The following is a 14,484-nucleotide window of genomic DNA, read 5'->3' as shown; positions in this document are numbered from 1 at the left end:
GAGCCCCTCTCAAAAAAAAAAAAAAAAAAAAAAATTCATTTCTCCTCATCTGTGGCATTAAGCCATATTGCTTATAATATGAAGAGCTGTTGACATCTTTCCTACCCATAAACATGACCATATGACCATCACTTACTCATATTTTCATGCATCCAAGTGCATAAAAAGGCAGTAGTACATTTCTTAGAATATACAATTAAAAGCAGATTTTAAATCTACCTGTTTTTCTTAACTTCTGTTTGTTTTCTCCCACAGTTAAGGAAAGTAATAGTAATTTTTCATTTCATTCTAATCACACTAGTAATTTTTCACACGAATACAGTGTGTAATACATTCCCACTGTATTAATCTGTTTTCACACAACTATGAAGAAATACCCGAGACTGGGTAATTTATAAAGGAAAGAGGTTTAATTGACTCACAGTTCCGAATTGCTGGGGAGGCCTCAGGAAACTTACAATCAGGGCAGAAGGCAAAGGAGAAGTAGGCACCTTTTTCACAGGGTGGCAGCGCAGAGTGAGTGCAAGCAGGGGAAATGCCACACATACAAAACCATCAGATCTTGTGAGACTCACTTATTATCATGAGAACAGCATGGGGGAAACCTCCCCCATGATCCAATTACCTCCTTGACACATGGGGATTATTGAGGCTACAATTCAAGGTGAGATTTGGGTGGGAACACAGAGCCAAACCATGTCACACACCAAAGAAAAGTATGCTCTGGTGCCATGAACATTTCCGAAGAGCACTCTTACTAAAGTTTATATTTGAATGCCTGACTGGAAATGCATCGATGTTCAGGGCTTCACCTGCTCTAAAAGTGCACATGTCATATGCCCACACTGTGTCTATCCCCTCCCCGGTGACATGGTCTGGGGTCCAGTGGGGGAAAGGGAACTGGCAAGCAATGACTCTGGCATCATCTCCTCAAGTTCAAGTTTCTTCTCCAACTGCAGCATCATCTGAGAAGCACACCAAAAATAACAGTGTTTGAGTACTATGAAAAAGTAACTGCCCACAAATCTGAAATATAAAATTTGGCAGAGTCATGCACACTTTCTTGTCAAGCATGATACTTGGAATACCAAACTAGCCACTGATTTAATTCACAACCAACTGCTGTGAATCTTTGCTTTGCAGCTGCTATTACTGTGTTATTAATGTGTCCATCGCCATTACCAATGTCTACCAGGGATCCTCCTCTGCATAGCAACATTTTCACATTTTTGATCTGCTTTGTAGTTGCAGGTACAAAAGGCAAACAGACTTTTCAGAGGATTGGTGCTATAAATGGCATAGCTACAGCATACGGCCACGAGAGTCCCACCCACAATCTCAATAAATAAAAAACCCCTAGTTGCTTTTCTTCAAACTGTTGGCTTCAAAATTCGAAGGTAGAATATTTCTTGACTTTCTTTTTTAAGTGTTTCTAGGGATGTGCCTCCCCTTACCTCTTCTGGGAGTTTCTATCTTCTTTACGTCACCATTATTTTGGGTTTCTGTCACTGTAGTCAAACTTATCCTGGCTAATCCTATCTAATGTATAAGTTTATGAAGGTTTTCTTTGTAAATTATTAAGTTCTATAAATATGGATACATATATATTTGTTGATTGCATTATTTAAATCTTCTGTATACATGTTTTGTCTTCTTGATATGCAAATTATGAAAATTTACTAAAGTGACACTATGATGGTGGCTTTATCAATTTCTTATATTTCGGGGGAGATTTTGATGTGTATACACAAAACCATTATAAACTAGCCCTTTGCCACATTTTAAACTTTGAGTTTTGATTTTTTCTGATAATACTACATTTGGCTTCTTCCGTTTTTATTTTTCTGCTGTGTCTTTCCCCACTTGCTTATTTTCAATCTTCAGTTGTCACTTGCTTGAGTATTGCAGAATTGATCTCAGATGATTCTGAAGGTTGTGTTTTTTTTTGTTTTGTTTTTTGTTTTTTTTTGAGATGGAGTCTTGCTCTGTCGCCCAGGCTGAAGTGTAGTGGCACGGTCTCGGCTCACTGCCAGCTCTGCTTCCCGGGTTCACGCCATTCTCCTGCCTCAGCCTCCTGGGGAGCTGGGACTGCAGGCGCCCGCCACCATGCCCGGCTATTTTTTTGTATTTTTAGTAGAGACGGGTTTCACCGTGTTAGCCAGGATGGTTTCGATCTCCTGATCTCGTGATCCGCCCGCCTTGGCCTCCCAAAGTGCTAGGATTACAGGCGTGAGACACCGCGCCCGGCCAGGCAGACTTTTTTTGAGGGATGCTAGACCTGGGAAATTGCCATTAGCCTCACCACTCTCATGGTAAGCATTCAGAAAATGTTGGGATCATTTTGCCTCTGATTTATGGGCAGTTATATAGCTCGGGTCTCTATAATAGTCAGGTTATAAGGCAATAGGCAGGGGTTGTAAAAAGAAGGAGATGAAAATCCTGTGAGAATGGTAAGGTGAGATTCCCTTGTGTAGCAGAATCTTCACTTAGTGCTGTTGGTAATAAACACAACTCTGTTTCCCTATGGAAATCTTTGGAGACTGGCAAGTCCACACCACCATTAGGTAGTATGTTATGTCATATCCTGACTTTGTGGAATTGAGTCCATAAGTTTCCATATTCTTTCCTATAAAAAACATTATATCCTTTAATGACATTGGAATTTTTTCCACCAATCACATCATCATTTTGTTATGAAAGTCACCAGGTATGTCTTTTGCAGAGAACATGAAGCTAATTGCTGGATTTTTTTTCCTGTAGTATGACCACATGGTTACCCTATCATTTAAAAAATATCTTGCTCATTATTGGACAGCTCTGTTGAGATCTTTAATATGTTCTGATAAAGTATATGTTACTTCTCATCCATTACATTGAACATTTCTACGTGCCAGGTATGTATCAGTGAATAAAATAGAAAAAAAAATTAATCCCTGTTTATACTATGGTGAATCAGGGGAAAAGATGTTGACTAACAGAAAGATAATAAACATGGTAAATAAATATGTTATATGTTAGAAGCTGATAAGTACTATGAAGGAAAAAAAAGAGCAAGGTGAGAAGTGAGACATATAGTCGCAATTTGCAACTGTACATTAGTAGTCAGGATAAATGTTTTGGTTATTGCTGTGTAATGAACTACCCCAAGACTTTAATGGCTCAAAGCAACAACCATTTTATTATATCACATGATTTTGTGGGTCAGGAATTTGGCTAGGGCTTAACTGTGCAGTTCTTCTGTTCTGCCTGGTGTCAACTGGTGGCTAGGCTGGGCTGCAAAATCCAACATGACTTCACTGGTCCAAGAGGTTTCAAGATGACTTCACTCACATGCCTAGACTTGACAGGGAGGACCAGAAGCCTAGGCTCAACTGGGACCCTCTCCTTCCTCCATGGAGTGTCAGGATGTCTCCAGGTGGTTTCTAAGCAAGGTGTCAGACTTCTTACAAGGAAACTGAGGATTCTAAGAGTCCCAGGTGGAAATTGCTAGTCTCAAAGCTAAGTCTGCCAAACTTTGTTGGTCCAAGCAGTCATACACCATTCATTATTCAAGGGGATGGGATATGAATTTTTACCTTGATAGGAGAAATGTCAAAAATTTTGTGGCTATGCCTTTACCCAGCAGGAATCATTAGGAAATGACATTTCACTAAAGACTTGAAGAAGATGAGAGAATTTGCCAGGGGATATTTGGGAGAATAGAGTTGCAGAGAGAAAACAACAGGGCAACATTCCCTAGTCAGTAGTGTGTCAGGTATTTCAATGTGACTGAAATAGAATGTGCAGGGGAAGAATATTAAATGGACTATGAGAGAGAACGGGAAGGGGATGGACTCCCAGCAGATCCTGTGAGTCTTGTAGCCATTTAAGGACTTTGGATTTTACCTAAGTGAATGGTGGATCACTGAGAATTGAACAGAGGTGTGACATATGACATCTTTTAAAAGGATTATTCTAGCTGATATGTTAATAGTCTGTTGCAGTAATTTAAGCAAGAGATCACACTTGCTTAGACAAGCATAGTAGAAACAGAGGTAGTGATGAGTGATTGGATTCTGGATTTATTAACAATTTGAAGATTGATATAAGATTTTTAATGGCTTGAATGTGGAATGTATATGATCAAGGGAAAAGTAAAGAATGATTACAAAGATTTTAGCCATATCTGGCTGGGTGCATGGGTCATGCTTGTAATCCCAGCACGCTGGGAGGCCAAGGTGGGCAGATCATTTGAGGTCAGGAGTTTGAGACCAGCCTGACCAACATGGTAAAACCCCGTCTCTACAAAAAATACAAAAAAATTAGCCGGGCATGGTGTCGCATTCCTATAGTCTCACCTACTCGGGAGGCTGAGACAGGAGAAGCGCTTCAACACAGGAGGTGAAGGTTGCAGTGAGCCCAGATCACGCCACTGCACTCCAGCCTGGGTGACAGAGACAGACTCATTCTCAAAAAAAAAAAAAAATTTAGCCATAGCAGCTGGAAGAATTAATTTACAATCATCTAAATAAAGAAAATTCCACATAGAGTAAGTTTAAGAGAAAAATTGAGGATTCTGTTTTGGACATGTTAAATATGGGATGGATGTTAGCTATCCTAGGAGAGATGTCAGGAACAAGGAAGACAGAAGAGTGTGGAATTTGGAAAACACTCTTGACTGAAGATATTAAAAATATGATAGATGGTCCATGTTTTTAAAGGCATAGACTGCCGAGGCGGGCGGATCACAAGGTCAGGAGATCGAGACCATCCTGGCTAACACGGTGAAACCCCGTCTCTACTAAAAAATACAAAAAACTAGCCGGACGAGGTGGCGGGCGCCTGTAGTCCCAGCTACTCGGGAGGCTGAGGCAGGAGAATGGCGTGAACCCGGGAGGCGGAGCTTGCAGTGAGCTGAGATCTGGCCAGTGCACTCCAGCTTGGGTGACAGAGCGAGACTCCGTCTCAAAAAAAAAAAAAAAAAAAAAAAAAAAGGCATAGACTGGATGAGATCACAGAGAGGCTGTGGTGTATTTCAGCATTAAGAGGGTAGAAGAAAATGGAATATCAGAATAGAGACAAAAAGAAGTATTGAATGAGGAAAGAGGAAAACAGTGTGATGAAATGGGGGGTCAAATCAAGAAAGTGTTTCAATGAAAAAAGTGCCTCATCAAATTATGTCAAACTCTGCTCACATGTCAAATAAGAAGAGAATTAGCAATTGGATATTGGAATCAACAGCACACACATCATAGGCGACCCTGACAAGAGAGGAACTGGGGACAAAGAATAACTCTTTCAAAGAATTTTGCTGGGAAAAATTCAGCAGAGTGGAAAAAACTGCAAGGTAAGAGAAAGAGGGAAGAATTGATGGACAATGTTCTTGAATAAACAGAGGGCTTGAGTCTAGGACAAAATGAAGAAAATGGCTTTAGATGGGAGCTGTAGTAACGTGGGGAAGATATAATCTATGGGTGCAGACTCAGGAACATTGGTTTTAATAGATCTAACGCTAGGAATATGTGAAAATTCTAATTGCTGAAAGAAGAAACAATGGTGTCAGCTGAATATGAGGATCGAGGAAGAGGTGCTGCTTGGTTTGAAGAGAAAGGGGAAGGTGTAAACTATCATAGGTAAATGGGAGCCTCAATAGATCAGGGAGTGGTATGGTTTGACTCTGTGTCCCCACCCAAATCTCATCTCGAATTGTAATCCCCACGTGCCAAGGGAGGGAGGGACCTATAATCTTCATGTATCAAGGGAGGAAAGTGATTGGATCATGAGGCAGTTTCCGCCATCCGGTTCTCATCATGGTGAATTCTCATGAGATCTGAAGGTTTTATAAGTGTTTGACCGTTCTTCCTTCATGCTCTCTCTCCTGCCACCTTGTGCAGAAGGTACCTGCTTCCCCTTCCACCATGATTGTAAGTTTCCTGAGGCCTCCCCAGCCATGCAGAACTGTGAATTAAACCTCTTTCCTTTATAAAGTACCCAGTCTCAGGGAAGTTCTTTAGAGCAGTGTGAAAACAGATTAATACAGGGAGATATACAGCATAACTGCTGGCAACATTAAGAGCCACTTGAGGTTGCAAACTACAAAAAAAAATCCTAAGCCCTCCATCAACTGAATGGATACTTACCTTGGCCAAGGGGACCCCAGAAAAGCCTTGAAACAGTTCCCAGATAAGATGGGACAGGAAGTTGGACATATCTCGTTATACCCTCTCCCTTTCGCAGTTTAGACACAATTGACCAGCATTAGTAAAATAGAGATCATGAAACTGACAGAACAGACTCTTCATGGCAATAAGATACCAAATTATAAAGAGGACCTAAGACCACGTCACAAGGGTTAAGTCATGCACTCCATATTTACAAGAATAAACTATGTTCTAATGACCACAAGGTTTTTGTCTCTAGCAACTAAACAAGCACTGGCCTTGATAAGCAATATTAAAACAGTTGCAGCTCATCCATTGCCAGACGCTGACTGAACCCCTGTTCCACCAGCCATAACCACTGCTTTTATCAAACAGGAGACAATTTCAGAAACTTTCTCCATGTAAAAAGACCACCAACTGAACCATGGACTGGTTCTGGATGGTTTAGGGAGGCTGTGCACTTGCATGCCTTCATGTCCTGAAAAGACCTTAAGTCCCCACCCCAACGTGAACATGGACCACATATTACATGTATGTTCAATAAAAAATGTCTCAGGACCACCTTCATGAACATGCATAGCTCCTCCAGTAATTTGAATACATATGTTTAGCCAACTGTTCGGCAAAAAGCTCTTACCCCAACCCCATCTTCTTTGAAGAGCTTGTCTCTGATCTTGGCCTGAGGCATGCTTCCCAGCCTGTAGGATGGCAACTGTAATCCTTTACAGAAAATAAAAGTCTTCTTTTTTTAAAATGATATATTGTGTGTGGGCTTTTTTTTTTTTTATGTTTATAAGGTTCATGGCCATGAATTTAAAGTAGGACCAGTAAGCAGTTTTGTTTTTCCTTCAGCCATCTTCAGCTACACTACTGCAATTAAAGAATAGATCTAGAGTTGGATTTAACCAAGGTCATGGTTTTGCCAAAGTAGTATGACCACGTGAGAGAAGGCAAAGTTGAGGGTATATGCATATAAATAATTTTGTTGTTGTTGTTGTTTGAGACAGGGTCTTGCTGTGTCATCCAGGAGGCTGGAGTGCAGTGGTGCAATCTCAGATCTCGGCTCACTGCAGCCTCAACCTCCCAGGCTCAAGTGATTCTCCCACCTCGGCCTCCTGAGTAGCTGAGGCTACAGGTCTATGCCACCATGCCCAGCTAATGGTTTCATATTTTTTTGTAGAGATGGGGTTTCACCATGTTACCCAGGCTGGTCTCAAACTCCTGAGCTAAGGTGTTCCACCCACTTTGGCCTCTCAAAGTGCTGGGATTATAGGTGTGAGCCACCACACCCAGGCACAAGTAAATAATTATAATGATCAAATGGCATGTAATTTGGCAAGAAAAAGAAGAGAGGAGGACATCAAGTGGACAAGGGGCAGTGAAAAGTGGTAGATGAGTAGACTGGAATCCCCATGGAATAGGAAAACCGTTAGAGTCAGGATACTAGAGGAAGTGAACTGGAAAGGAAGGTGGAGGAGGTGGTGATCAGAGAGTGAGATGTACAAGTCCAAAACTATAAAGAGGTTGAAGCAGTTGTAATGACAAGTTTAGACTGTGACTATGAGTGTTGAGGTAGGGTCGGGAAGAGTTTAAGGTGTTTAAAATATCATTTATGTATTTATTGAAATCACCTAGAATATGAAAGTAGTAGTTTTGGTAAGATTAATGAGTCAGACTCTAAAATGATCATGAAATGAGAGGGAATGGGTGATAGAATGAAGGTCTCCTGATCCCACTGTATCTGCTGTTGCTGTATCTGTTGACAGGTTTTTCTCTCTTAACAGAGTAAACATTGGCATTTTGCAAGTTACGTACTTTTTCCTACTGGAAGAAAATTTCAATTCTGGAGATCTGCAGTCGTTATCAAAATCCTGAGGCTCTCCTATGTCTCCTGATGTTTCATATGTCGTTCACAAAGGCCCAGACTTCCTGTTCTCGGAATGCACCCCAGTTCTATAAGGAGTATCTTCAGCCTCAGAACAGTCACCTGATTCATTGGCTCTGGAGCCTACTTTCATCAGAGGATCCATCCTATTTTCTCATAGTACAAACTTCTCTCACCAATAGCCACTTCCATTACCCTGAAGTCAAAAGCAGGGAAAGATAAGACACCTGCTCAGTTTGCTTATCACCAGCAATGCCATGGCAAAGTTGTAAGCACAACAGGCATTAGATTAATGCATTAGGAAGACCATTCCAGTTACATTTTGGAAAACAGCTTAGAGGAGCAAGAATGGAGGCAGGGAGACAAACTAGGTAGCTGTGGCCATAATCTAGGTTAAGAGACAGCTTACCTAGATTGATCTAGGCTAGTGGCTGTGGAAACAGGATAAAGACATTCCAAATTAATTCTGGTTTCCAGAACTCATGTTAATCTTTCTCATCTGGGCATTTGCAGTTAAATCTTCTGCTTAGAAAATTCTTCCTCATTGTTCAATTTCCACTTACGAGTAAGAACATGCGATCTTTCATTTTCTGTTCCTGTGTTTAGTTTGCTGAGAATGATGGTTTCCAGCTTCATCAATGTCCCCACAAAGGACATGAATTCATCGTTTTTTATGGCTATATAGTATTCCATGGTGTATATATGCCACATTTTCTTTATCCAGTCTATCATTGATGGGCATTTGGGTTGGTTCCAAGTCTTTGCTATCGTGAATAGTGCTGCAATAACCATACATAACCATACATGTGCATGTGTCTTTATAAAATGATTTATAATATTTTGGGTATATACCCAGTAACGGGATTGCTGGATCAAATGGTATTTCAGGTTCTAGATCCTTGAGGAATCGCCACACTTTCTTCCACAATGGCTGAATATATGCACACATGGAGGGGAACCTCACACACAGGATCCTGTCATGGGGTAGCGGGGTATGGGAGGGAAAGCATTAGGAGAAATTCCTAATGTAGATGACAGGTTGATGGGTGCAGCAAACCATGGCATATGTATACCTATGTAACAAAACTTCATGTTCTGCACATGTATCCCTGAACCTAAAGCATAATAATACATACATACATACATAAAGTTCTTCCTCACCCTTCTTGCCTAGCCCTTACTTTTCCTTTAGATTTCAGTACAGATGTGATTTCCTCTGGGAAACGTTTCTTATGTCTCAAGAGCTGCTTGACTTCCCTGTGTGGCTATTGCCTCCTGTGCTTATCTGTATCAAATCACATCTTGCAATTATTATTTACCCATATCCCAGTTTCTCAACAGTGGCATTGACATTCTGGATTAGATAATTCTTAGTTGTGGGGAACTGTCCAATGAATAAGATGTTTAGCAGCATTCCTGGCCTCTACCCACTATATGCCAGTAGTACTCATTCTTTTCCTTCCTCCCACCTGTATAGTTGTGTTTGTGACAATCATGTCTCCAAACATTGTCTTATGTCCCCTGGGGGCCAAAACTGCCTCCAGGTGAGAACCACTGACCTAGAAAAATGTATCATTTCCTAATCATTTCCCTATCTCTAGACATTTAGGTTGTTCCCATGTTTATTACAGATTTAAGATTAATGTTATGTGCATGAATCATCAATGATTCCAAAAAGTGAACTAAGAGGGTACATAAAACATACCAACCTTACATTTCCATCTGTAGTTCCTGCATAGTAGATTCACTGTAACTTTTCAGTACTGAGCTTCCTCACATTAAAAAATACAAGCTCCACTCATTACAATTTTTAAAAAATGAAACTCTTCTGGTTTATTTCGCAATCAATGAGGATGGGCATCTTCTGAAGCATTTTAGTTAATGTTTTTGTTTTTTAAATGGCTAGAGTTCAAACTCTTCCAAATTCACAAAAAAAATTCTAACACTTCTCGATTGAAATTCAAATGTTAGTGTTTACCATGTACAGTACTGTGGTCAGGGTACTAAGTGACAGATACTACGGTAAAAACAGAAATGGTGTCTGCTTTGAGAGTTTACATTCTAGAGAGGCATGGTCCAATATGATAGCCACCAGCCACAAGTGGTCATTGAACACTTGAACTGTGGCAAGTTCAAATTGAGAAGTGCACTGTAAATGAAAAATATGCGCTTGGTATGGGGAAAAAATATGAAATACCTTATTTTATACTGACATATCCATATATTTTAGATATACTGAGTTAAATATGTTTCTGGAATTTTGAATACACATATATTTTATATATTAAAATATCTTTTAACCAGTCAAGTGACTCTGTTAATATTTCTCAATGTTAAAGAACAGTGGACAAAGCAAAGACACATTGGTGGTCAATTTTTAATTTTTTCTATCTATCTATCTAAAAAGAGACAAGATCTCACTCTGTTGCCCAGGCTGGAGTTCAATGGCATGATCACAGCTCACTGCAGCCTCAAACTCCTGGGCTTAAGCAATCCTCCTGCCCCAGCTTCCAGAGCAGCTGGGATTACAGGTGCAAGTCACCATACCCAGCTCATTTAAAACTTTTTTTTGAGACCGAGTCTCGCTGTGTTGCCCAGGCTGGAGTGCAGTGGCGCGATCTCGGCTCACTGCAAGCTCCGCCTCCCGGGTTCCCGCCATTCTCCCGCCTCAGCCTCCGAGTAGCTGGGACTACAGGCGCCTGCCACCGCGCCCAGCTAGTTTTTTGTATTTTAGTAGAGACGGGGTTTCACCGTGTTAGCCAGGAGGGTCTCCATCTCCTGACCTCGTGATCCACCCGCCTCGGCCTCCCAAAGTGCTGGGATAGAGATGGGATCTCACTTTGCTGCCCAGGCTAGTCTCAAACTCCTAGTCTCAAGCAATCCTCCTGTCTCGGCCTCCTAATGTGCTTGGGATTACAGGCATGAGCCACCACATCCAGACCACAAATAGTTTTTAAACTGTTCAAAATATTTTAAAAATATATATGGAAAAGAACCTTGAAGTAACATTTATCAGCCACACCAGTTTCACAAAATCAAGTATTGCTACCTACTAGGTGCAAAAATAACTGCGGTTTTTGCCATTACACATTAAAATGGCAAAATAAAAAAATAACTTTTACACCAACCTATTGGTATGTATCAAACTGTAGAAAATTTCACTTTTAATTTTAAAAAATTTAACATTTATTTTGATACTTACACTACAGTTTTACTCTGATGTTCCTTAAGTTAAATCACATTTAAGCAGAAAATGAGAAACTGGTTTGTTTCTACTTCCCCTATCAAGTTAAAACTCATTTACTTACACTTTTGTACTTCAGAAATCTGTGTAGTAATCTGTATTTAAGGACACTACTATACAATAATCACAGCTATGAATAAGAGTGAGGTGGATCTAATGTATTAAGATGTCACAGATGATGTGAAAAAAGGCAAATTATACAACAGTTTATAAAGCAGAAACCATTTTACAGCCACATTTGTGTGTTCCTGTATGTACACATACATAGCACAAGACTGGGAAGATACCAAATGTTTTTTAGTTGTAGATGGTGAGGAAGTTCCTTCATATTTCACATAATATACTTCTAACTCTTCTGTATTTTTTTTATTATTTCAATTGGGACTTTTAATTTACAAAAAGAATTTTAAAAACATGACAAAGATTGCAAATACATTTTCATCACAAATTTAAAGGGACTTTTAAACTCTCCTCAGAAGCCATCATCACCTCCAGTCTTTTGAAACCTTTTATGATTGTGACAAAAAAGTATAAAAATTAAAATATACAAAACTGAAAACTGATCGATTGTAACATTCGAGACTTATTTTCTATTAAATTGTCTTTAGTACACGATTCTCATCTTAGTTGAGACAAGGTCTGACTCTGTAGCCCAGGCTGGAGTGCAGTGGCATGATCTCGGCTCACTGCAACCTCCGCCTCCTGGGTTCAAGCAATTCTCTGGCCTCAGCCTCCCAAGTAGCTGGGACTATGGGCGTGTGCCACCACCCACACCGGGCTAATTTTTATATTTTTTGTAGACAGGGGAGGTTTCACTATGATGCACAGGCTGGTCTCGAACTCCAGGGCTCAAGCGATCCTCCCACCTCAAACCTCTCAAAGTCCTGGAATTACAGGTGTGAGCCACCTTGCCTGGCCTTACAGCTACTTTTTTTTTTTTGAGGCAGAGTCTTGCTCTGTCGCCATGCTGCAGTGCAGTGGCGTGATCTCGGCTCACGGCAACCTCTGCCTTCCAGGTTCAAGCTATTCCCCTGCCTCAGCCTCCCGAGTAGCTGGGACTATAGGCACATGCCACCACACCTGGCTAATCTGTATTTTAGTAGACATGGGATTTCAACATGTTGGCCAGGATGGTCTTGATCTCCTGACTTGAGATCCGCCCACCTCAGCCTCCCAGAGTGCTGGGATTACAGGCATGAGCCACCATGCCCAGCCTACAGAGACTTTTAAAAGCAAAACTAGTTTCTGCGATGGAAAAGGGTGTTCTTCTCTAGATGTGAAATTTGACCCGCCTGAAAATTATAGGAAATACTTGGGTCAGTAAAACAACACATGGTCTGTTGCCCACCGAACAGCTATGTTCCAAACTCCCTACAAACTCCTACCCCACCAACTTCATCCAGAACCTGGAAGTTGTTCCCCTTTGTCTGAGCAGCTATTCATCAAGGGGAGGTCATTTTTAATTTCAAGGGCAAATCTTCGTGGTCTGAGCCAATCATAGGAGCTTTATTCCCTTTGAAAAGTGATTGCTTTGGAGATAATGCACATTGCTGTGGCCATGAAAGCAAGTGAATGGGGGCTGGAGAAACGTTCCTCTTACAAAAAAAAAAAAAAAAAAAACATATATATATATATTTCAGCCTCTTAGCATCCACCACGTGGAACCTTTGTGGTCACTTTGGAGCCGGAAGGGGAGACATCAGACTCACTTGGTGAGAATGGCAATGCAGGACAGAAGGTACTAAGGCTCTTGATGACACTGTTCAGCTGCTGAATTAGCCAATCCAGGAACCGCCCTCCACCTAGACTCCTGGTTCTCAAGCACCTCAATCCCAAAGATTCTACAATTGTTTTTGATTGCTAAAATAATCCAGACACATAATTTAAGGAAATAAAATGTTTAGTGAGTAAATGTTTATTTAGTAACAGCAACACATAGTTTCTCAAGAAGAGGATGAACTGAAAACTCCTCTAAGGCAGGATGAAGCAACTTTCCATTATTCTTAGTTTAGATCAGAATCTATCATTTTATATTCTCTTTGAATAACTGTCAAAATACAACAAATACTTAGAGGAAAATGTTCACAGTATACCAAAACATTTTAAGATAAAGAGCAGTGTAAGAGTAGTACTCTCTACAAATCACAGTATACAATGATGCCTTCCTGCAGCTTTAGAACTATTACTACTCAAAATATTAATTCATTTATGCAAAATGATTGGGAAAATTGAAATACCTGCAACCTTTTCCAGTTTCTGACTTGAGGAGTAGGTGCAAACCACCATCCTCTTCATAGACCTTCTTTTACAGCATCCATCAAAAACCATTGGTAGCGCTCTCAAATACTGATGACAATGCATGTGATGCATGCGTGCTCTGCTAAGTTTTGAACAGATAACATATTCTACAGCAATGTTCAAGCCCTGGATTATTTTTGCCTGACAAAATAATACTCCAATATTCCCTGAAGAGGTTTTATAAAAAGGTTGAAAATGGCTATTTTTCAAAGCCAATTTCCTTTGTTTTTTGAGACAGGGTCTCACTCTGTCACCCAGGCTGGAATGCAACAGTGCAATCTTGGCTCATGCAGCCTCAAACTCTTGCAGCACTCAAGCAATCCTCCTGCCTCAACTTAATGTGTAGCTAGGACCACAGGCACACGCCACCACACCTGGATAATTTAATTTTTTAATTTTTTTGTAGAGATGGGGTCTCACTTTGTCACCTAGGCTGGTCTCAAACTCCTGGGCTCAAGCAATCCTCCTTCCTCGGCCTACCAAAGTGCTGGGATTACACGCATGAGCCACCACACCCAGCCAATTTACTTTTTAATAGAATATACTGCTGCATTATCTTCACGATTTTTTACAAGAGGTTGCTATAGTGTGCTATGTGTGTAAATATTCAGATCCCGTATATAAACTAAATATAATCAAAGGCTCCAAATCAGTTCTTAAGTCTGATATTTAAATGTCGGACCAGGGACCTTCCAAATAGTATTCACAGTATTAATGGTGAGAGAAATTTTCATTTCTATTTTTTCTTATCTTTTCAAAGTCCCATTAAACATTTGAAATTACTGGTAGAAATGAGGTGATAATAAATATTTTCTATTTAAAAGTCTGACATTGATATGCAATCCATTTTAAACTGTTACATCCAATATGCTATTCTGTTTTCTCTTTAGTCTTTAATTGCTAAATATTTGAATAAC

The 14,484-nt window shown here is 40.3% G+C and overlaps 1 pseudogene; it reads right to left on the bottom strand.

Moving 5' to 3' along the window:
* Nucleotides 1-638: 638 nt before the first annotated feature.
* On the bottom strand, nucleotides 639-2,881 carry LOC108517352 (protein FAM173B pseudogene; annotated as a pseudogene).
* Between the last annotated feature and the right edge of the window lie 11,603 nt (nucleotides 2,882-14,484).

The sequence above is a fragment of the Rhinopithecus bieti genome, unplaced genomic scaffold (genome assembly GCF_001698545.2).
Source record: "Rhinopithecus bieti isolate Rb0 unplaced genomic scaffold, ASM169854v2 scaffold_1070, whole genome shotgun sequence".
Taxonomy (NCBI): domain Eukaryota; kingdom Metazoa; phylum Chordata; class Mammalia; order Primates; family Cercopithecidae; genus Rhinopithecus; species Rhinopithecus bieti.
The sequence above is the reverse complement of the archived record's forward strand: the minus strand, read 5'-3'. Positions and strand labels throughout refer to the sequence as shown.